Here is a 22937-nt window from a genome sequence, read left to right as displayed (position 1 = left end):
CTCTCCTCAGAGTTGTGGGAACACTGAATGTGTACCTTTCTACACAAAATTTTAATCCAAGGATCAAATGTGGTTCCTGCCTTGTCATCTTTTTCTCTCTCCCCCTACTTTGACAAAACAAAGTTAAAGCTACATTATTTTGTATTGATGTGTGTGGGGAGGCAGGAGCAAAACTTATGGGCTACTCATGCATTTTTATGTCTTTAAGATTTTGTAATCAGCTGCTCTGCATGGAAAATAACAGCTCTCAAAATAGTTCACTTTGTTGGCAAGTAAATTGCATTATTTGAGTCTGAATGGTCAGGAAAGGATGATCTTCTGGACATCAGAGAGGCAAAGTGGTGGCCACTATGAGTAACTGTTTGTAGTAAAAAACAAAAGGAGGCACTGTCTGCCTTCCAAAATGTGGAAGTAGATTACAGGTAGAGAGCTGGCACTGGCATCTGAAGATGCAACAAAAGGAAGACACAAAGAAATGGAAATTCAAAAAGAATGATATTCAAGGAAGAAGAAATAATGTGGTCAAAGAGAGAGGATTGAAAAAACCCAGAACTAAACAGGAATGTAGGCAGCAGGAAAATGGGATCCAGTTCTAATTTGGGCTCTGTGCTGTCTGCTGCTTGTATGCAAACAAAAAAGTGAATTTACTGAAATTTTCCTATGCAGTTGGATCAGAAACAAGGAATTACTATATTAGAAATATTCACCCATTCTATAAGTTTTTAGATGAGCTCAGATTGACCTTCTAGTGTCAAAAGCCACAAGGTACATATTACTGGCATTCCTGTATAGAGGTGGAAACACATGTAGGTGACATTCATCATGCCTTGTTAACTGCATTTGTAGTCTCCCCATGTGATATCAATGTCTGAACTCCCACAGAGCTGGATGGGAGCAAGATCAGGTCTGCTATCTGTCACATCAGTAATTGCTACATGCATTAAAAATTAACCATCTAATTTGAAGGAGTGGCTTGTGAACAGAAGCTTTATTGGGTTGAAAGCAACACTTCCAGCAAGAAACATGGTTTATCTACTGCTAAATCCACTGCTTCCCATTACTGTTCAAATGAGATCTCTCTCTCCCATCTGCAATATATAATCTACAAAGACCCTGATCCAGTGATATTCTCTTAGAACTGAAAGTTTAGACTGATGTTTTGCTTGAGATATTGCAAAGCTTTCTATTTCCCATCAGTAGAAATTCATGCCCTGTCAACACAAAATTGACTGTTAATGTACTCAAATAATTTAGTTGGGAGAAAAGACAACTAATGCAATTATCCCGGAATGGTTCAGATATTAATGCCTCTGGAGCATACTAAGTGCCCCAAAAGCCAATTGTAGCTTCTTAGAAATAAACCTTTAATCCTCTGCACCCCCTCTGTAAGGAAGAAAATCCACCTGGGAGCTTAAAAAGAGAGAAGAAGCCAAATTTTTATCCACATTACCAGAGAGGAGCTTAGTTTACACAGGCTATTATTTTCTCCTTGTTTCTGAAACTCAGCAACACGCTCAGAGGTAACAAAATGCACTGACTTTTTCTAAGACATTTTACAGCTTCTTGATCATGTCATTCATACATGTAGATTACTAGTCTCTAATTAATATTCATAATCAACATAATCATGACCTAAAATTTTTTATCCTCTTTCTCTGGAACCTTTTTATGTTGCTGTATTAAAAACAGAATCTTGGGATCGGAGCTGGAGTGAAAAAGGAGGCAAATTAAGGTCTTCATGTTGCTAATACCCTTAATCATGCATTTTACATATATGTGTGTCATATGCACTTGGGCAGCTGTGCACAGACATTTGAAATAAAAGCTTCCAGAGAAAGCACCATACCTCTTAATTTGCAGTAGGCAAAACAAGGTGGAACCAGGCTATGTGCAGGTGGTTTGTTTGAATCAGCTGCTAAAACTCACAGCCAGTTCCCAAACTGTCTACTTAACACTGCCTCCAACAAGCCCTGCTGTCCCACAGTGCCGTGCCATCTGTGCCTGCTTAGTGTGCAGCTTTTCCTCCTCCTCTCTCACATGTTTAGATTGTACCCCAAAGCCTGGATTTCCTGGCCCTCCTCCCAGGGTAGCTTCTTGTTACAGTGGCAGCACGCAGGAACAGGACAAAGCTATGTCAGCCTTGTATCCAAAATACAGTTTCTGCAATGAATATATTTCTTCAGGCAATTCCCTACTCTTAGCTGCTCTGCTAGATTTTAGGATTACTGTTTTAAGTTGCAGTATATTAAACTGTCACTTAAAAAAATCCTAATGAAAAATGAAACGGCTGAAATTGATGAGCAGTAATAAGAGCTCATCACCGTGGAGATTAAAGAAAGTCAGTGGTAGCACTGGGCTGCACAGAGAACACTCCAGCAATTCTGTGTGCTTGATTCTCACTGCTGTAGGTGAGGAGAGAGGAACTCCAGGATTTGATCAGCTCTTGAAAGGAAGCAGCCAAAGGGGTGAGGATTTCTTCACCTGCCTTACACAGTCCGCACCACAAGTGGTGACCACAGAGCTTTTATCACCCCAGAAATCACCTCCCTACTCCCTGACATGTCATGCAGGATGGTACTGCTCTGTTTCCCAAAGACAGGCATTCATACAGCCCTTATGCTTCTAAGCTTAATAATTTTGGAGACCTAGCAGGGAGAACATCTCCAGAGTATGTCCTTGCTTCACTGACTCTAGAAAAATCTGCAGCTTCAGGCAGAGCTTACCCCAAACCACAATTCAGCCCCAAGGCAGAATTCCACAGGAAACAGACTTCTGTCACTGTATGGTTTGAGGTTGTGGCCCACTGGAAAACAAGTGGCTCCACAGATCAAGTCTGGCCTCTGAAATTCCCAGAGTACCTCACTTAGGAAAAAGGAGAGGTCCGTGGGATCCACAAGAATGAAGGTTCAAATTCTATCATATGTTTCAAGTATAATTTTTCTTTGTGTGCAATGCTCCTGTGGCTTCTTGAAAAATGCTTTAGCTGACCATAGATAATAAGGAAATAATATCTCTGAATTAATCTTGAACTCTTCCTGTCCTTATAGTTTCCCACTTTCCCACCAGCAACATTCCCCTGATTACTAAACACCCTCTAAAACTCATTACTCAATAGCAGCAGAAACTTTATCATTTTACAGAACATACACTGAGGAAGTGCAGACTTCTCAATAAGGCTAAAAAAAATATCCAAGCACATGATGGCTAATCTGTATATGCAGAAAGCCACTGCAATAACTGTGTAATGATTCACATTCCTGAGTAATGCCACACATTAAATTCAGGCAAGCAGAATTCTGAAATGGTCAAGTGAATGCCTGTGGATAGGTTTCATTAAGCAGAAATTAAGTATAAGGAGAAAACCACATGCCTGGAAGACATTTGATTTTTCTATAAAACTTGTGAGTAAATTTGTCCATGAATTAAACTTTAGGAGTGGTAACTTGAAACAGATCACTTATTGACCAAACAATGTTTCCTTAAAATCAGCAGAGGACACTCATTACAGACAGTGAAAACAGACTGGGATTAACCCTGAAGATTCCTGGGGTTCTTTGTATGTGGATTATTACATGGCTGAATAAAATGAAAATATACCAGGCCATTATTTTTTCTAAATATACTGAGAGTTTTGATGGTAGTATAAACAAAACAAAATAAATTTGTTACCAAAACAGCTGACAATATTGAAAAATAAGAGTTTAGGCCTTCAGTTCATGTGAGGGGCAGAGCAAGCAATCTCTTACATCCCTACCTGCAAAACCAGAGATAATAATGCTCATATCCTCCTGTTTTTTGTCTCTCTTGTCTATTTAGACTGTAATGTTCCAAGATAAAACCTATTTCTTTTGGATGGCAGAATGAAATAGATAAAGATTGTACCTTTAGAATAAATATATTTTAAATGCTTTAAGTTGAAGATGTATTTAGGAAGTTCAGCTGTACTAAATCAAACTTAGGTTTCTAAAATTGTTCTAGACACCTTCTGAGAGCAGCTTTACCTCAGAGTTAAGTAATTTCTACTCTTGGTCTTGGTGTGACAAGTTTATCATCTCTACACATAGGGTCCCTAGGATCCCATGTGTTATTTATAGCCTCTGGAGAAGATCAAGTAGCATTAAAAAGTTAGAACAATTTTCAAAAACTCAATTTCTACACTGTCAAATCTGATAACCTACCCAAACCCCCATCAAATACTTTCTCTCTAAATTTTTCTTGGGTTTTTTTTTTTTTTTTAGCTAAAATTTATTGATAGCTCAATGACTTTGACTTGGGCAAACTTAAATAAAGGTGGTAGGATGATAAAAGAGGGTGTCATATCCCAAACCCCAAAAAGGGACACAAACTGAACTTTTAATCACACAGTCTTTAAAAGTAAAACAAATGCTCTGGCTGAGTTGGGGCCAGACACTAATGCTAAAGGGACAAAGCAAAATGTTAAAATTGTGTGAAATAAAGCAGAGGAAGTCATAGATCTGCAATTTACTTTTAGTATAAGTGTAAAGGAAAGCAGAGAAAAACAAACCCTTTGGAGCCAAAAAACTCACTGTACCTCACAGCAAGATATCCTGACTTGGCAGGATATCAAAAATACAAGTAACATTCATTCTGTGCACTGCCTTAACATAATCCATGTTATGGTTAACTTTATCTTGCTAAGGTTGCTACTAAGAGACTGCATTAAAGCCTGATGGCATTTCCATGTAACTTCATGCACGCTCGGCTTGAACAACGTGGTAGTTAAGTTATTCTCCTTTAATGCTATTTGTGGGGTTTTGGGGCAAAAGAAAATTCTTCTGAACTCCTTGGCTAAACCCAAAAAGACAGGGGTTCTCTCTGAGAATTTCGCTGCATTAAGGACAGCAGATATCCCTGCTCGAGGAGGTCACTGTCTGATTCATTCCCAAGTTCCATTACAAATCAGTTATATGAAGAATGAGGTATTGAAAGCAGATTTTAAATCTAATTGAGCATAAAAGGTTTGCCAATTTCCAAGACTGAGCTGAATTATATGAAATTCAACACCCACTAAATATTATTTCTCTCAACAGGCTGCAGGAAAGAGTTTTAATGATTTTACTTCTTAGACTGAGCCAGCAGATACCCAGAAAAGATCAGTATAATTGCTATTCCTAATTTAACATATTTAAAATTATTTCAAGTATTAAATATCTTTCACATTGACAACCAGAGGATACAGGGCAGAGGGAAGTTAAAAAACAAGATCCCCTTTGTGAACACAGGTCCTGATTCTCTGCTATTTTGCTCCTGGCTCTGGGATACTAAAGAGGGAAAAGCTCTGGTCAGCATCACTGAGGCCAGTAACTAAATACTGGTCACCTAAAGACAAGAATCCAAGGATTCTCAGATTAATCTCTGCTATCTAATGGTTGGCAAAAGGGAAGTTGGTAAGAATTGTGCAAGTTTCTATCCAGGGCTGTTAAGGCTTTAGAAATTCCCTGTTATGGGGAGCCAGCTTGGTGGTTTGCTGAGGGCTGCACAAGGCAGCACAGGATGCATTAAGTCTTTGTCCATAATCTTTTCTGGGAGCCCGGAGACAAACAGGCTGAATTCCCTTGGAATACGACTCAAGTCCACCAGGTAATTCATGCTAGTCATACTGTTTGTATGAGGGCAGGTTTTAATTAACTGGACAGTCTAAGATTCAAGATGTTCTGAGTTTTGAGTCACTTCTGCTTGTAACTTAATGCATCAGCTTGATAACATTAATACTTAATAGGCAATATGCTGATCATCCTGGGCAGAGTGAAAACGGGCAGTATTCTGAATTTCTGCTGCCTATTGTACATCGGAAATATATGAGAACTCATCTTTTTGCTTATGGCTCTGGAATTGTATACTCTGCTCGGCACTCGGTATTTCACTTAGCAAAGGACAGCACTTTATAACTATTAAATGCACTGCCTTAGGGATGTGGTAACCCATTGACTTGACAAGTCTTTTAAAAAATGCTATAGTCAAACAGCAAGGCAGGATACATAGGATTTATCTGATAAGCTGAAAAGTCCCTAATGACCCCAAACACTTCAGGCAACACTAAGTAAAAAAGTCATTTTGATGAACCTGCAAATCACATATAAATCAGGAAAGAATTTTTGTGTCCAAATATTTTTAAAGGCATATATTTCCACTGTGTCTTCTTCTTCTCCCTCTACAATTCCCTTGACATGGAAATATAAGAAATCAATGTGTTAACTGCTCTGAATTAAACATTTCTTCGACTTTGGCTCCCTACCTCCTTTTTTTATGGCTTCAGTGGGAAAATGGCAGCCTTCACTCATTTTCCTTTTTGATGCCTTTCAACAGGATATGTTTTTCTGGGTTAATTTAAATTTACAAGGGGGTAGACACAAATGATGCTTTCCCACATGACCATGTGGATGCTGTGCTAGTCCTGAGGATAATTTTAGCTATATGGTACATGCAGAAGTGACAGGAATAAGCAGCACGCTCTGTTCAGGGTGCCAGTGCCTGCCAGTCTGCTATTCCAACAATATTCTGTAATTAATGTTGAGTGAGCAATAAAGAAAGACCCAAGAGAAAGGCAAATCTGCTTGTTTTCTTTTCATTATGGATGACTATGCAAGAGGAAACCAGGAATATTCTGACAGTGCAGCTAAGATCTGGAAACTGTACATCTGTTTTGATCATTTGGATCCCAGCATTCATAAAGATGAGCAGTTTATTATGCTCAGTGCCATTTGTCAATACATCTTTCCCTGTTTGTCCCTGCTGAGATTATGGCTGCTACAAACTTAACAGCTGGCACTAGCACTGACAGCCCAGGGCCAATTTATAGAACTCAGCTGGTAAAATACTGACCACTTCTGACACAAAAGAATGTCCTGTCCCAGCCATCCAGCTCTCTGCCCTTCTGGTGCCTGCTCTGCTCCTTTTGGCCAGGCTGCTGCAGGGAATGGCTCCTGCCAGCACTCCCAGCTTCCAGCAAACCAGCAACACTCCCAGCCCTCCCACCAGCTTGGAGGCTCTCTGCCACTCACCTCCCCCCAGTCTTCCTTCTGGCAGATGGACTCAGCTGAGTTTTGTGCCCCGGCTGCACCATCCTGACACCCAAACTGCCCACTTGGAATGTGGTCAGTTGGATTGTGCTGGGAGCAAACACCCTCCTCCTCCTCCCTGCCTTAAGAACTGCATTTAAAGCTCCAGGCTTTTCCTGCTAAAGAAGCCTGCTTTACAGTTGAAAAAGGAATATTCAGAATGTCTTTTTTTGCTCAGCTGAGCAAACTTAAAAGTATTGAAAAGGTTCCCTCCTTTTTCACCCCACTGTCCCCATGGGTGGAATTTCACTGGGACTTTGTATTAGGGGTGAAAAATCATCTATTTTACAGCTGGCACAGCTGCGAGGGTCACACCATTCATTTGTTACCAAGAGGACAACTTGCTATAGAGAGCTTTACAGATCTGTGGCTGGTGGGATTTTATGGTGGCATACAACAGATAGAGCCCCAGTTGCGCCTGTCCTGCTCCTTCCACCCTTCCTGTGTAGAAACTGTAACCTGCTATGCTCCACCTTCTGTGTTCTCGTTTTGTACATCAGCATCTTGAGATTTCAGATCCCCAGACATCCTCTGCTGGCACACAAGACACACCACATGCCCCCGGCTGGCACAGTTTATCTTTCCTGTCCCCCTGCATTCCAGCTGGAGCTGTGTGTATTAACAAACCAAATCCCAGCATTAGTCAAAGTCTATGGGTTAGATTTTTGTGATTTAAAGGCTACAGCTTTCTTATTGGGTGAAATCTCGTTCCAAGTGAAATAAGCCAGAACAGTTTCAATTAAAAGCTAGGAAACACTTGTGGGTCCCATGCCTGGCATAGTGCTACTTCTGCTCTCTTTGGGATGGAATGTTTCCTGTTCTTATCACTGCCAAGGCAAAAAAAAAAAAAAAAAAAAAAAAGGACAAAATTAAGTACTCATGAATTCACAGGTCAAGCTCTCAGGCCTTTTCTTGCCAGTGCCTTCTCCTTGGTGCACCTTTGAGTGAACAGGGCACAAGGACACACAACTCCTGTCATCACAAAAATGTTTTATATTTGCACTTCACCTCAGTAGATAAAACTTTCTGTAAGGCAATAGAAAATGGCATTGTTTTGTGTAGCATGTTTCTGTTACCTGGGGAAGTAACTTACTCCTGGGGAAGGAAAGTGCTCTCACAAGGCTGACAGGACCCGAGTCCCTGTTTGCTCCTGGAGGATCCCAGCTCTATGAAGAATTTTCAGTGGAACTGTGCTTGCGACATCTTTGGAGCTTTTGGGAAGGTTTCACAAGCTCAACTGTTCAATAAATAATCTGTTGGAGCCACAACAGTGCTCAGAAAAGCTTTACAAGTTGTCAACTTGTGTGTAGTGCAGCCACTCTGAATAGATTTTAGAAGCTAAAGGTCTTGCTTGGGCAGATAAAGTGTCATTTTACTGAAAATGGCATAAATTACAGAGATAAGATACAATTTTTTCAAAACCACTACTTTTTAGTGTGGTTAAGTCTATCAAATGCTTCAAAGTGGGAATGTGCAAGTAAGGCCTTTGGTGCAGGAGAGCCCAGCTTGGATCCATAAAGAATATTTTGCAGACCTTCATTGCAGGCAGCCCGTGGGCTCTCTGTTTATATGGATGGTTTCAGTTCTCCAGTTACCTGAACCCTGTATCAGCAAGAAGGACTTACTTTGCCCCAGTGAGGTACATTACAAACAAGCTCTCACTATCCTCACAGAAGAAAATCAAGAAGTGAAGTTAGGCTAATTTGTCCCACTAATAGTTTGAATTTTCTTCTTAAGTCTCTACAGGATAAAAACAAAAACCAGCAATATCAGACTAATAATCATTAACCCAGACTCAAAGTTTTAAACCACGTCCAACAAGCATTTATAACTCACAGTTTGTCTTCTACCAAATACACCTAAAGCTTATTTTACACAAATGCTGTTCCTGCATCTGAAAAATCTAGGAAACTTGTGTGAAGTTAAGCCTGATGGAACCTTAAAATAGACTTCCAAAACTGAGCAATTGAATCACAGAGTAAATGTGTATGCAAATCTCGGGCAAATATGACAGCTTTGCTTTCTAGGCTTCACAGAATGATCAGTCCATCAGTGATAATTAGCTGAGGTTAATTCCACTAGCACTTGGATTGTAGGAGAAAGCAAATCACTAATTGAAGGATGCAAGTGGATATAGGCATCAGCAGTGCAGTCTTTCTGAATGCCTGCTGAAGAGGAGAACGAAGTAACGTGTTAATCTATATGAAAACAAAACCCACCTTCATTAGTGCTCCTTTCAGGAGTCACTGTGTGACACTGCTGTTGCATGTGAATGACTGAATAAGTTGCTAATACAGCAGGACCACATTCTGCCCCTGTAAACCAACTCTAATCTCAAGCCCAACAGCCTAGAAGTTGGTTATTTTACACCTTTCATTATTTATTACCATATAAGTGATAAAAAGTAAACGTCTGACATTTTTTATTCCAATATTTTAAAAAGTGCTAAAAAAAAAAGAAATCAGAGCTCCCCTCACCATTGCTGCTCATCTGCTGCCTTCATTTGGCTTATGAACTGCCAGCAGAAGGTTTGGCAATGCAAATTTTTAGTGGCATGCAGCTGCACCACAGGTAGCTACAGAAACAAACAGGTAGAGCTCTTTTCACAGCAGCATTTCTGAAATTATTGAGAAAAAAATATAGCAACACAAGGATTCAGGCCCAGAATCCAAGCAGCCCATTCCCTCATTATGGCTGTTATTCACATGAGCAGTCCTGCAGACAGCCAGGAAAGTTCCCCAACACTCAGATAGGCTTGGATCTCACCGCCCTGCCTGGAATTGGTGTCCATGGGGCAAAGGGCACCACACAGAGCCCTCACCACTCTCCACCAGTGCTAGAAGCTCCACTCTGCTCCTGCCTCCCCCAGCAAACACCTGGCAGAGCTGTGCATGTGAAGCATGACACTGTACATGCAATTTTGCTGTTGGGATGGGAGAACAAACCCTTTGTGACAGATGGGAGTCGTGCTGCTTAATGCAATACTGGAAGACACTTAGTTAGACACACAGGATACAGTGACAGAAACAGCACGTGGACCTGCACAGAACAGGAGAGGCATTCAGCCTAAAGCTTGAAGCATTTCCTCTGAAATAGTCTTGTTCTACCAGAGACATTTATTAAAACCTGAAACATGGTCCACACTGAGCCCTAGAAAAGGAGTTGGTAATTTAGGGGAGGAGGAAAAGGGAATTCTGACACATTTTTCCAAGGCAGAAGTGTACAGGCAGCCTTCAGATTTCTCATGCTGCTCTACACTCCTGATACACCTCCTGAGCTATTTTTTAAATGTATGTACATCTTAAGGTCTAAGATCTAACATGAATAATAACTGAAATGATACATAATTAAACATTTTGCACATCAATGTGTGATATTGATGGTTTAAATATTTCATGACTAATATGTTCAGTTAGGTTTAAGCCAAGCTACTGAGTTATTTCTCCCTCACCTCCACTGCCCTACATCAGAGAGTATTGATATTGCTTTCACCACAAGTTGAAAAGATTTCAAATCTACTTCCTGGAAGGGTAGTTAAATAATTACTGCCATGCTAAAAAAAGGAACCCTCAGACCATAAAAGATAAGGGAAAGGCATCTTTTTCTACTAACATGTAGCAGAAATCAGCATCTCTCTCATGCTCAGTTTTCAGCAGTATGAATGCTGCTGATGGAGCTCTTCATTTTCAGGACTAGTAGCCCAAGGTACCAGTCCTCAGAGCCCCTGGACCCATATCCTATATGCCATAAAACATGGTGCCGTCTGTAATGCCAGCATTTATTTGAACCCATTTACTGCACTTGGGTTAGTCATGTCAAGATCAAGGCCTCCAGCCTGAATAAATCACTGGTTCAGCGTGTTCCCTCTCTATTGCTCTGCTGCCTGGTGCTGAGCTACTAGAGAGGGAATTGCTCCTTAGGCTCAGTGAGCGAGGTCTTTATTTTTAGTGTTGAGGATGAGAGGATCTGTCCTTGCTGATGACTCATGTCTGAAGGTTGTTACCTTTGCAGCCTGTCAGAGGATGTACTACACATGAAGAGTAGGGGAAAAAAGTCCAGTGACAGCAAAACTCCTCTTTAGGTTGCCTGACTTTTTAGTTCTAGTCAATGGAACTTCTTCTAGCACTTCCTTCTAGCTTTTTCCCCCTCTCATGCTGCATTTGCCATTACCTTTAAACTTGCAGTGCACTTTGAGGCATCACTCTGAAATGCCTTTTGAACTATCATGTTTGTCATCATTGCATCCAAAACACTTCTCTTTCGCTCACAAATGGAGGCATTTCCACTTTTCTTTGGTCTTTTCCCAGCTTTCTCCGATAAAAGTGCCAGCCCCAAAACATACACAAGAGGTTCTTGTGCTGTCCTATAAAGTGCAGCAGGATGTACAATATAGATACAAGATACCCTGTGTGGTTACTCCATAACATTAACAAAAAAAAATCCCAAAAAAAACACAAAAAACAAACAAACAAAAAACCCAAACCAAACAAAACAAACAAAACTTCTCTCCCTAAATAAACTAAAGAAAGACTATTTTAAATGTAGTAAACTAACTAAAATTTTAGTGTTTGCTTCTTTACATTGTCAATAAAAAAAAGTTTAAAAGAAAAATGTCCTAAAAGTTTTAATTCTTACTACACTTTCTTTTAATTACTATTAATAAAGTTTTCTTTATACCCTTTTAAAGTTCTAAACCTACTTTACCTTTCTCCTAATCCTACATCACAACAAAAAATAAGTAAATACATTCTAATAAATACACTAATAATTAACCAACACGAAACCAACCACACTCATCAGTATATTAGCCAGAAAATCTCAAATTAACAAACCAAAACCACTACACCCTGTTACAGCACAGAAGATGCTGAAGGCCAATCCTCAGCATCCCTTGCACCTCTACAACCCTTTTCAGACCCTCAGCACAAGGCAGAGTGTCGGGAAGGTAAAAGTTAAACCCCGAGAGAGCTGAGAAAGCAACAAAAGCCACAAAGAACACCACCGTCACAGTTCTGCCAAAGTTTATGCTCCAATCTTTATATTCTCAGTCAAACTGCTCATCCCAGGGGTTTTGATGGCATTTGAAGGAGGGAGGTACCTAAATCCTTTGGGCAATAGGATTGAGGAACTTAGTCCCCATGTCAATACTTTTATGTCACCTGAAACACCCACAGGTACAGTTCAATAAACAAGGAAAACCACATCAGCCAGCCATTCTTAGCACTAGTTAGGGAGATATATGTATTCCAAAGGGATTAACAGGTCTGTGATCTGCTGCCAGAGCTGGTATCATACACACTGCATACTGTGCTGAGTGTGCTGTCCATAGGTGACCATAAATATCTGTTGTAATAAGGGAGATACAGTCAGTTATACAGCTGGGATAGCAACAGAAGGGCACATTCACTGAAAAAAAATCAATTTTAATTAGGAAGACAATTATATTTTCTCCCAAAGGTTGCCAGGGTCTCAAGATTTATCTTTAAGGTGATGGAGAAGTAATCTTTTGCCATTCTATATCTCCTGGGTAGCACTGAACTGTGGAACTATTTCAGGTCCAAGCAAAGACCACGAGGTCCCTCAAGGTCTTATAAGGAAAGGCAATAAAAATCACTGGCACATCATTAGCCTGTCCCTGCAGCAGCAGCTTATGATTACATCCTTTGATTTCTCCTAGCAAGGTTTTGTTGAGCTTATTCCCAAACTCTATAGCAGTGGCTGGGCCAACACTGCTGCCCTCATTCCCACGGAGAGCTGAGCTTTGTGCAGGTAGGTGGCTCTAGGTTAGAGACCATCTTCCCTAAAATAGGGACAAACTATACAAGCTCTCAGATAGAGACAGCTGCCTGGCCACTGGGAATTTCTTTGGGATTTTTATTTTAAAAAAATTGTTCTAGTAGGTGAGGAAAGAAGTTATTCAGATATTTCTGAAGAATAAGGTGCCAATTGCTGCCAAGCCTTTCCAGTAATGAGGAAAAGTCGGCAGTTGAAATGCATAGAAGGTACTTGATAATGTTTCTAGATGTCAGTGCTTGCCTTTTCTCTACTGCCACTTCCTTGCCTTCTCTGCTCTGTGTTTCCTCTCTGCTCCTCCATGATCCCTCCTTTGCTTCCTGGACAAAATGTCAACAGCCACTACAGCCTTGTGCCTCTTCACATCCTTCCCTCAGCACTCACCTCTGCCAGAGTAACCCCCTAGAGTTGCTCTGTCAGATTGATGAGGTAGTCTGCAAATAGCAGCCAGTCCCAATTTCCCTTCTCCTTCTCAACTACTTGCAAGTAAAATACCCTGTATGTAACGACCAAAGCTGGACCTAGGGGCTCAGGAACACCTAGCACAGTCTCCTCCTTGACCCTTTGCCAGCTTAGGTTTTGCTCTGTGGCATTGCCAGGCCAGATCTTTCTCTATTTTTGTGTGTACACAGTAGTCCATAGCCTTGGTGCAAGGTACTTTTTAACAATTATCCCCAAATTCCAGACAAACTACTGAAAAATCATAGTTGGCTACAGGCACTTCAATCTACTTTGTTGAACACCACCATTTCTAATAAAAAGATGAGCACTGGGTCCTCCCAAGCAGTTCTGGAAAAAGATCTGTCAAACAACTGCCAATGTTCACATCTTCCTCTTCTCTCTACAATGGATTTCTATTACAGACTTCAAACATGCTCGGCTCTGAAAACAGCCCCATTGATGTCAAGATGTCTTCAGCATATTAAAACAAGTGCAGGGTACATAAGAGAGAAGCACAGCATGGCTCTGGAATTTTGCATATTCTTGCAGCAGTGTTCTACTTTTTGAGATGTTGGAATTGCCAGCGAGTGGCCCAAAGCTGCAGGACCTTCCAGGGTGATCAATCTGTAATTTCTACATGTCTTATTTTCTCTCTGAAATATATCCCATTATATATTGCCATGGTGATACTGCTGTGGTTTTGTTTCACATCCTAGTCAAATCAAAGAGGAATGCTTCAGAAACAATAAAATATTCCCATGGCTTTTTAACACCACAGCAATTTTAAGCTGTGCAATGCATACTCTGCTATTCACTTATCTCCCAAAACAGTGAAAGCTTGTCCAGCTGTCACAATTTTGATCCCGAATGTGCAAACTATTAGCAGTTCAGGAGGGCTGAAAACTCCTTGCTAACACTGACACAGCAGTAGTGGCTCAACACCTCAGAATGTGTGATTTGTGTTTACCAAAGCCAAAGGTCCAGCCCTGAGCAGCATCGCTGTGAACAACACCTTGGAGCAGTTTCAAATCTAACACTCTTCAGTAAGTGTAGTGCAGCCATTGGAATACATGCAGAATATTCCTACATTGATAAAACATATACAATGAATAAATATCTGTCTGAATTTTAATAAGTAACAAAATAAAGCTCAGGACGGAGACTGAAAATGCAGGAAATTTGTTTCTCTCCATCTTGGTGATCTTGGAGTCCAAATGATGTGAAAGCCCTGGAAGTAAATCCATGGAGGGAACTCAGACTTTAGAGTGACATGTAAAGATTAATTTCAGTTGTAAATAAGAAACTTGCTTTTTCTTTTGTGTAGAACACTAGAACAAGCCTTTTTAAAATAGTGTTTTATCACTATAAATTCTGGAAAGCTTTCTGATTAAATGCAATTGCATTCAGGGATGTTTTTATTATGCGATTTCAACAAACAAACTTGAGAGTAAAACTCAATTTAATTTCAGGAAGCAATGAGACAGGGTAAATTTAATAGGAACATATTGTTCCAGGCATGCTCTATGCCAGCCTGCAGACCTTGAGCAAAGCCAGCCATCTGAGAGCAGCAGGGGAGAGAATGAGAGAGACAGAGGGAGGTAAAGAATGAGAAGGAGGGGGAGGACAGCACAGAGAAAGAGACAGATAAGAGAGGAAAGTTCCTGTCAGACTTTGCTGTGATGAGAGAGAGAGGAGTTGAACACTGTGGGAGAAAGAGATATGAGGGAGACTCTGAGCTGTGTATTAAATAAAAACAGTACATACAGCACAAGCCCAAGACGCTTTCCAACTTTCACAAAGTCAATGGAAAGACTCCTCTAATTCATCTGGTGGCGTTGCTCAAGCTGCCAGTAAATAAAAGCCAGTGCCTGTCCCTCTCTTCTCCCTTCACACCAGGAAGGGGCTGTGGAGCACAGAATGCCACTGTCTGCTCCTCCCTAATCAAAGCCATCAGGTGACAGGGAGGGAGTTCCCCTGGAATTCAGCAGAGATCGTTTTTAACCAAGTGCGTTCCCCATGCCCTGCTGGCACACCCCAGAGCAGCCGTGGGACAGGAGCCAGTGGGGCAGGACTGAGCACACCCAACCAAGGGTGTTTTCTAGAGCAGGTTGTAAGATTTCTAGGTCTTCAAACATTGCATTCTCCATCAAGAGCTTTTCAGCAAGTTCTAGTGAAAAGTAGAAAATAAAAGTACCCCTACGCCCTTTTAGGGGAGACACCAGCTTGTGAAAAGGGCTCCAGTGCATCAGCTGACAAACTTGTTGCTGTTCTTTTGTTCTTCCTCCCTTCAGCTCCTGTCTCCCGATCACTTTGTTTATTGAACCAGGTTGTAAGAACTCTGGTACAAACCCGGTGACATTGTATTTAAAAACGTGCCATATGTGTGTTTGGTTTGAACAACACTGCTGATGAGAGTGTTGAGCACAAAGACTTCACCCTGATGGTTCTCAAAAGGTAGCTGAAGTCCCTGGGATGCATGATGTTCATTCTGATATACAGACATGGGATGAGAATGAATTTTACCAGCTGAGCACCTGTAAATATCAGCTGGTATAGCAATATATACATTGAATTCCTCAGCATGAGGAGGCTCTGTGCTTTGTGGAGCCAGTCTATCTGTACAACCAGTGTTGGGCTGCCTTGTGGGACAGTTTGGAGTCAGGATCCCTGCACATCAAATCTTCGCTCTCAAAGCATCTGCATATGTGAACTGAGGCAAATAATTGCTCCTATTCATACTATCATTTATTATTCCAGTTGTCCAAACCAAACACTTAGCCAGGTTGTAGAGCCCTCTCTTGCTCAGAAATTGTTTTGGTAAAAAGCTTGTAAGAAAACCCATTTCCTCCTCAGGATGGTGAAGATAAACAAACTTTTATAACTAAAGTAGCACATTTCTAAATAATAGAACTCTTTAAAATTTATGTTGACTTAACTGGAAGGATATCCAAGGAAGTTTTAGATTCTTTTGGAAATCCCTCCCTCAAGCAAGGAAACTTTCAGTGCAGAGCTGGTTCTCTATTAACACGTTCTCAGTTTCTATGTGGTTATCGCACGATGTACAATGATTTATGAACACAGATAGGATTAACTCTGACCTTGTGAAAACCAGCAACTTTGCTCTTCCTTTTCTCCTCATCTGAATAACTTACTGGACCCCTTAAACAAATTAAAGAAATAAGTAAGAGTGACTGGAAACACTGCTGGACTATTTAAGTAAGCCTCAGAGAACTTCACTGGATAATTTATTCTTGTGAGAAACATAATGATCACCCAACAGGTTTGGTTAGGAAGGTGGTTTATCAGGCCACCTTGATATACTAGGGCAAAAAATACACAGAACACCTCCTGATGATGGATTGCAAGATATATTAATACAGAAAAGGATTGAGATTTACTTTCAATAGTAGATTAAGGTGCTCCAATGCAGCCGAGACTAGTTCTTTTAAAACAACAGGGACTGAATTTCTTCTAGATAAGGACTTAATTTTTATTGAAAACCTACCACCTTCAAACTGCTCGAAAGTTGAGGCACTATAAAACTGTCAAATAACACCATTATTAAAAGCTTTATTTGACAAATCTTCCACTGCTGGGATAACTTGTGTGTTTGCCTTCTCTCTCACATGAAATAAAATCATTCACTTATGCAAACTGCTGACAGGAACGGAAACAAATGGGGTTCTCAGCACAGGGTGAAACACACTATCCCCTTTCTGCAGCTTAATGGAAACCCGAGTTATTCATAAATCATTAGGCACTCAGACCAGAGAGCTGCTCTGCTGCTGGTTGCAGAGTACTTGGGGGAATATTTGGGATGGACTCAGGAAGCTCTATGTGGTGTTCTGCAGTAGCTGTGATTTTTCAGGAGCAGCATCTGCATGGAATTGTCCAAGAGGAACAGAAGCAACTGAACAATATCTGCCAGCCAAATGTAGGATTTATTTTAACATCATAACGAAAAGGTGTGAGTAGCTCTGCTAGATGGTCTGATAGTTAGCCTTTTATCTGTGACCAGTGACCTTTTGCTAGCACTTCCTATTGATTCATAGAATTTTAAGGCCAATAAGGACCTTTACACTTTCCTAGGCTGACCTCCAAATGAACATAAGCTTGTGTGAGCTTTCTCTTGTGAGCACCACCTTAGAGCAGTGTGGCATGGGCAGCTGATGGATAAATACCTAACAATATACCTGCCATGCAGGAGGGATTCAGTTGCAAGTGGGTCACAAGCATTTGAGAAAATTTACCAGCTTCAAGCACCTATGAAGTGCCCCCAAATATCAGGAAACTTTGCATCTGGAAATGTCTGGGGAGGTGTTTTTCTGCTACCCTTTTTAAATAAAAAAAACCCCTTCAGATTCCTGGCCAAACCTCCAGGAAAACTGCAGGATTATTAGGCAAGTAGGCAAATTCCTCCTTGGGAGAACCCCCTGAACAGCCCATTTTCCAGTACACACTTGGCCTTGGCCAAGAGAGTTGTCTCCCCCAGGGACTGATTTCATCACACATCTGGATTTTGTATTGGGGCAGCCTTTATGTGATGTGGAAAATCCTGGTGATTCCTGAGTAGTCCTGGCTAAATTTCTTGTGGTACATAAATCTGGGGCAGGGAGAAACAAGGCACCCCCTGGGCTCTGGGGAGTATCCAGCCTTTCACAGGCAAAGGCAGAGTGAGAGCAGGGGAAATAAAGACTTCCTCAGACCAGGCTGTATCTAAAATGGGATTTAGTAGAGACTTTGAACTAGCAAGGCTATAGAAACCAAACAAACTAAACAAAATTCATTTTCTCTGTTGCCACAAAGACCAGGAAAAAAAGAACACCAATAAAGGGTAGAGGGGGATCTGAGCTCAATCACACTCGGAGGAGTGAGGCTGGAAGTCCAGCTGAGCCATTGCAAGAGCACCAGAACTCTAACACACCTTCTGTAATGAATTCTGTCAATCAGAGCAGAAAATCCCACTTGAAGTTAATGTTCCCTGAATATTTTCCCCATCTATTTTAAACTATGAAGCCTGGACCACTCCTTGGAGATCTGGGAAACATTCTGCCTATTAAAAACATTATTGGGCACAAGTGATAAAACACTGGCAATAATAAAATTACATTTTCAGGACCCCATTTCACAAACCATTGCCATGTTCTACTGGTACATCACACACAGAGTCATTCTTATTGTTTAATACCTTGAGTTTTAAAATTTATCATTTACTTTCTTACCAAATAATACGTTTACGGTTTTTTTTTCTTCTATCCTGTGACTGGCCGTTCTGCTTCTGGCTGTACAAGATTAGCTACAATTTCTATCAGTAATTGGTAATCTAGATTTTATTTCTGTTCTGCATCTCTAAATAAAATCTGAGTTTCTTTCCATTGCACTAAATTCAGTAGGTCCTGCAGGTTTGATAATATAAATTACAACTCAGCCCAAAGATATTTTTGGGTTTGATTAGCAGAGGAATATGTACATGCTCTTAAACACCCTTTATCCATGAAAGCAGGAGAGCTTGTGGGCTGTAAAATCATGATCACAAATGTTAGTGCATGGCTGTGGGTAGATTAAAACATAATTCTCTGCAGCATTTCATAAACTACCCACACCCCTGCTTTTCTCCTTTCTGTGGTTGCCCTAAGCTTCAGTTCTTTTCCCCAGAATTTACCAACACAATTTCTGCTCCAGGAACAGAGCCAATGTAATACAAGTAACTACTTCCCTTTTAATATTGTTAGGGATGTAGAGGGGCAGGTTAGAGGATGGACTGTCTGATTTCTAAGATTGAACAAAAAATTGGCAACATCACTAAAGTAAAAACTTAGGAGGTCCATTACTCAGCCTAATAAAAATATATAATAATCTGATTTTTAGAATTAAAATAACATTTGGAAGCACCAGATGTGTGAGGTATTCGAATGTCTCTCAAATGGTGCACAAGTTGCAGGAGAAAATACAGAGAAAAAGCTGAGTGTGGAAAGGGAGGAAGGAAGGAAAACTGAGATGCAAAGGCTTGAAACAACTCATCAAAGGATAATAAACCAAAGAGATCACAGATGTCCTGAGCTCCACCACTATGAGTCAGCCTTTTTCACACATCACTGAATAAGTTGATGAAATTAATAGACTTGTAAAAGTTACTGAATTTGTTGGCATAATATTCTCCAAACATTGCTTAGGGGAGAGTATTTTGCCTCAAATTACTAATAATTTTATATCTCTTCTGGAATGATTATAACCACCTTATTTTTCCTTTGAAGCAGAGCTACCTCTTCTTGTCTTCTCTACTCCTTTGCCACATTTTCACCTCAAGGAACCCCTCAAATATTATTTGTTTATTGGCTGTATTTCACTTTTCACTGCAAGCCTGAAAGGACTTACTTTTTCTGTAAGTCAGCCTAGCCTTCTCTGAAAAACACCAAGAGTGGTGTCATCTACCCAGTGAGTAATTTGAACTGTGGCATCCTCAGGATCCCCACTCTGGTGGGTGATCTTGTTCTGTGCTCTGGGTGGAGGCTTCTGAAACACATGTATGTGTGTGAGAGAGAGAGGGGGAGAGAAAGGGAAGGAAGGAATGAAAAGCATATCAAAACATTGAACTCCATTAATTTAATGGACCTTTTCACCTACTCTAAAATTTCAGATGAAAAAAGCCATGATGATGGCTTTTCATGAGTAAATGAATGTGAGAGGGAGAAACACTGTGCAAGGAAATGTTCTTCATAGGAAGTCTTACTGTGGCAACTAAGTCTTTTGTTTGTTCATTTATTGCAGACCCACGAGGCACAAACTCCTGTGGCACTTCAGGTGTTTGATTTTCTACTCCTTGACTTTAACTGAGCTCATCCAGAAGGTTAATGCTTGCTTTATTTGCACATGTGCCTGCATGGGGCTGAGTCCACAAAAAGCTCTTCTCTCCACCCTGGGAACAATCAGAGGGACCTCAGCAGGGCCTGAGGCTTTCTCCCCAGGATGTGGGGCCAGGACTTTCCCCTCAGCCTGGCAGGCTCCTGTCTCTAAGGAGGCAATAGGCACTGAGAATGTCCAGCTCTCTTCTGGAGCAGCACAAGGAATGAGGCTGGGAGCCCCACCAGACCAACTCCTTGGGGGATTTTGCCTGTGGTACTCCACTGCTTATTCCTAGTGCTGGCAAGCTTGCAGAGAATATAGATTTTCTCAGCCTGATAACAGAGATGGAATGGTAATAGGTAGTAGGAGATGAGAAAGAGTTAGAAGAGTAGCATTTTCAAGAAGTGCAGACTCAGCACAATTTACTGTGTGTTTCATGATGACTGACTGAAAATTCTCACTTAGATATAATGCCACGTAAAAAGGAAAACTTGTAACACCTACAGCATTTCTGGAGTCCCTCTGCCAGGTTTTGTTAGGGGTTGAATAACCTCAATTGGAAAAACAGGAAAGAAGATTTACAGGTAATCAGCGTTGCCAAAAATAGTGGACCACAACAGCTGAAATTTTGGAGCAGAAATTCCAGACAAATCTTTGTCTCACAAATAACATTACAATTGGTACCTCTAAAGAAACAGATTGAATATTTTACAATACATAGGGAGCTGTATGTGTTAAACAATAAATATTTATTGTAAAAAACAAAAGGAATGGGTGCTTTTCTGCTGGACAGAAATGCAACACAGTTTCTGATCAGCTTTGAAGATTCACTCAACTTCCACTGCAACCTTGCACCCAATGTGCCCTGTGGGCTCTACCAGAACCTGGCACAACATGTCTGTATAATCAGAAATTAATATACAAAGAGTATTTTAGCACTAACAGCATAAAAGACAGCTTGAGTAACAATTCTGAAGTGGCAGCTTCTCACCTGGGTGGGTCTGGCAAAATTAATATCCCTGGCATGTTAAAAACATCTCCACTTCTGCTGCACAACTGAGGGTGCCTCTGTACCCAGCTAAAAGGAGACAGTTCCCAGCTACCAAAGGCTGATAGCTGCACACCAAAGTGAGAACCCTGGCCTTTGGTGGGAGAGAATTATTCTCTGAACAAGGATCTTGCAAAGCCATCCTTGTCAGGCTGCTACTCTGCGACACCCTCTGAAGGGATGGCAAAGCAGGGCCTGATGGTGCAGCAAAAGCCCTTTAGCACACTTCCATCTTTTTGGTCCAGACTACAGCACAATTAATACTGAACTGTGCTCTCTGAGCCAGGCTTTGCTCCAGCAGAGAACATAATCCCAATGCAAAAGAATAGCAAGCATAATTGAGGGAAAGAGAAAAAATATATATATGGCTCTGAGATGCTTATTTTCTAGGGTGAAGAAGGTAGAACTTCCCAGTCATATTCCAGTATCTCTTTCTGTTGGAAAAACAGACAATGTCTATTGATGCAAATGCCTTATAAATATTTCTTTCAGCAGATAGACAATGTTGGTATTTCCTTTTCCTTCCTATCTGCAAAGCGGATGAATGCTATTTGTCTGTAATTTGCCTCTCAGCAGAAAATGAAAGCAGCACCTACATACCAAAGATCTGATAACACAAACTTGCACTTCTGTGTAAAAGTATTTACACAGACGTTTTTGTACGCACTGAGCATCACAGGAATTCCCAGGAATTCCAAAAGATTCTGTATTTCATACATTATTTTTCTTCCCTAGGAAAACACCAAAATGGAATCTCTTTCCCCTGAATCCCACTCTTCCTCCACTCAGGATTCCATTCTGGTTTTTTCCCTGTCTCCAGGGTAGAGGCTAACACCTGGATAATGGGAATGATTCAAACCATTCCTACACCACCCCAGAGCTTGTTTGGCTCTTGTGCTCTCAGTGACACGGGCAGCTCCACTGCAGAAAAGCACTTACAGGTGCCACATTTTAATCCCCATGCCAGCTGCACTTACTCCCAGCACGCTCAACTGATGTGGCTCTGCAACACAGCTTGAAGGGCTCCTCTCACTGCTGCTGCCACTGAAACTGCCATATTTTTAACAAGGATAAGGGTTTTGAGAGCATGCCCAGAATTTTAACAGCTTGGTAAAGCTTTACTGAAGATTTTCAGCCCTTGTGTCCCCACGTTGGTTTTGAGAGGGAATGTCAACTGTTTGTGTTCAGTGCTGCACACGAGGATTTGAACCCCAGAACACTCCTACCTTTGTGCTTGGACTGCTAAACTGCTACCCAAAGAACAAAGAAAATGAATATGATAGAGATACTCAGCAGGTCAGCAATATCTTTGAAGAGAGGGATTTAACTTAGACATTAATCAGTATATAATTGCTTACGTAGCATGCCCTTCTTCACTATTAATGATTTAACATGATGATTTACCAAGGCACAGAGAGAATGCTTGGATGGAGGGAGAAAAAGCACAGAAATATAGCCTGTGGTATTCTCTGCCAGAGAATGAATCTACCCATGCAGGAGTGTCAAATTGATAATGAAAGATAAAATGTATGGGGAGCCCAAGAGGCTACTTTACATATTGCAGTGAATAATGCTGCTGCTGCTCCCTGTGCCCATTACACTGGATCAGCTCCTTGCAGGCACAGACAAAAAAACATGGTGATCCCACTTCATTCACAGGAATTGTTTTCCACTCAGGATACCATTTCCAATGAGCAATTCCTTATTTAGACTTATGCTAGTGAAAAAAAAGG

Source organism: Anomalospiza imberbis, chromosome 16, assembly GCF_031753505.1.
Source record: "Anomalospiza imberbis isolate Cuckoo-Finch-1a 21T00152 chromosome 16, ASM3175350v1, whole genome shotgun sequence".
Taxonomy (NCBI): Eukaryota; Metazoa; Chordata; class Aves; order Passeriformes; family Viduidae; genus Anomalospiza; species Anomalospiza imberbis.
The sequence above is the reverse complement of the archived record's forward strand: the minus strand, read 5'-3'. Positions refer to the sequence as shown.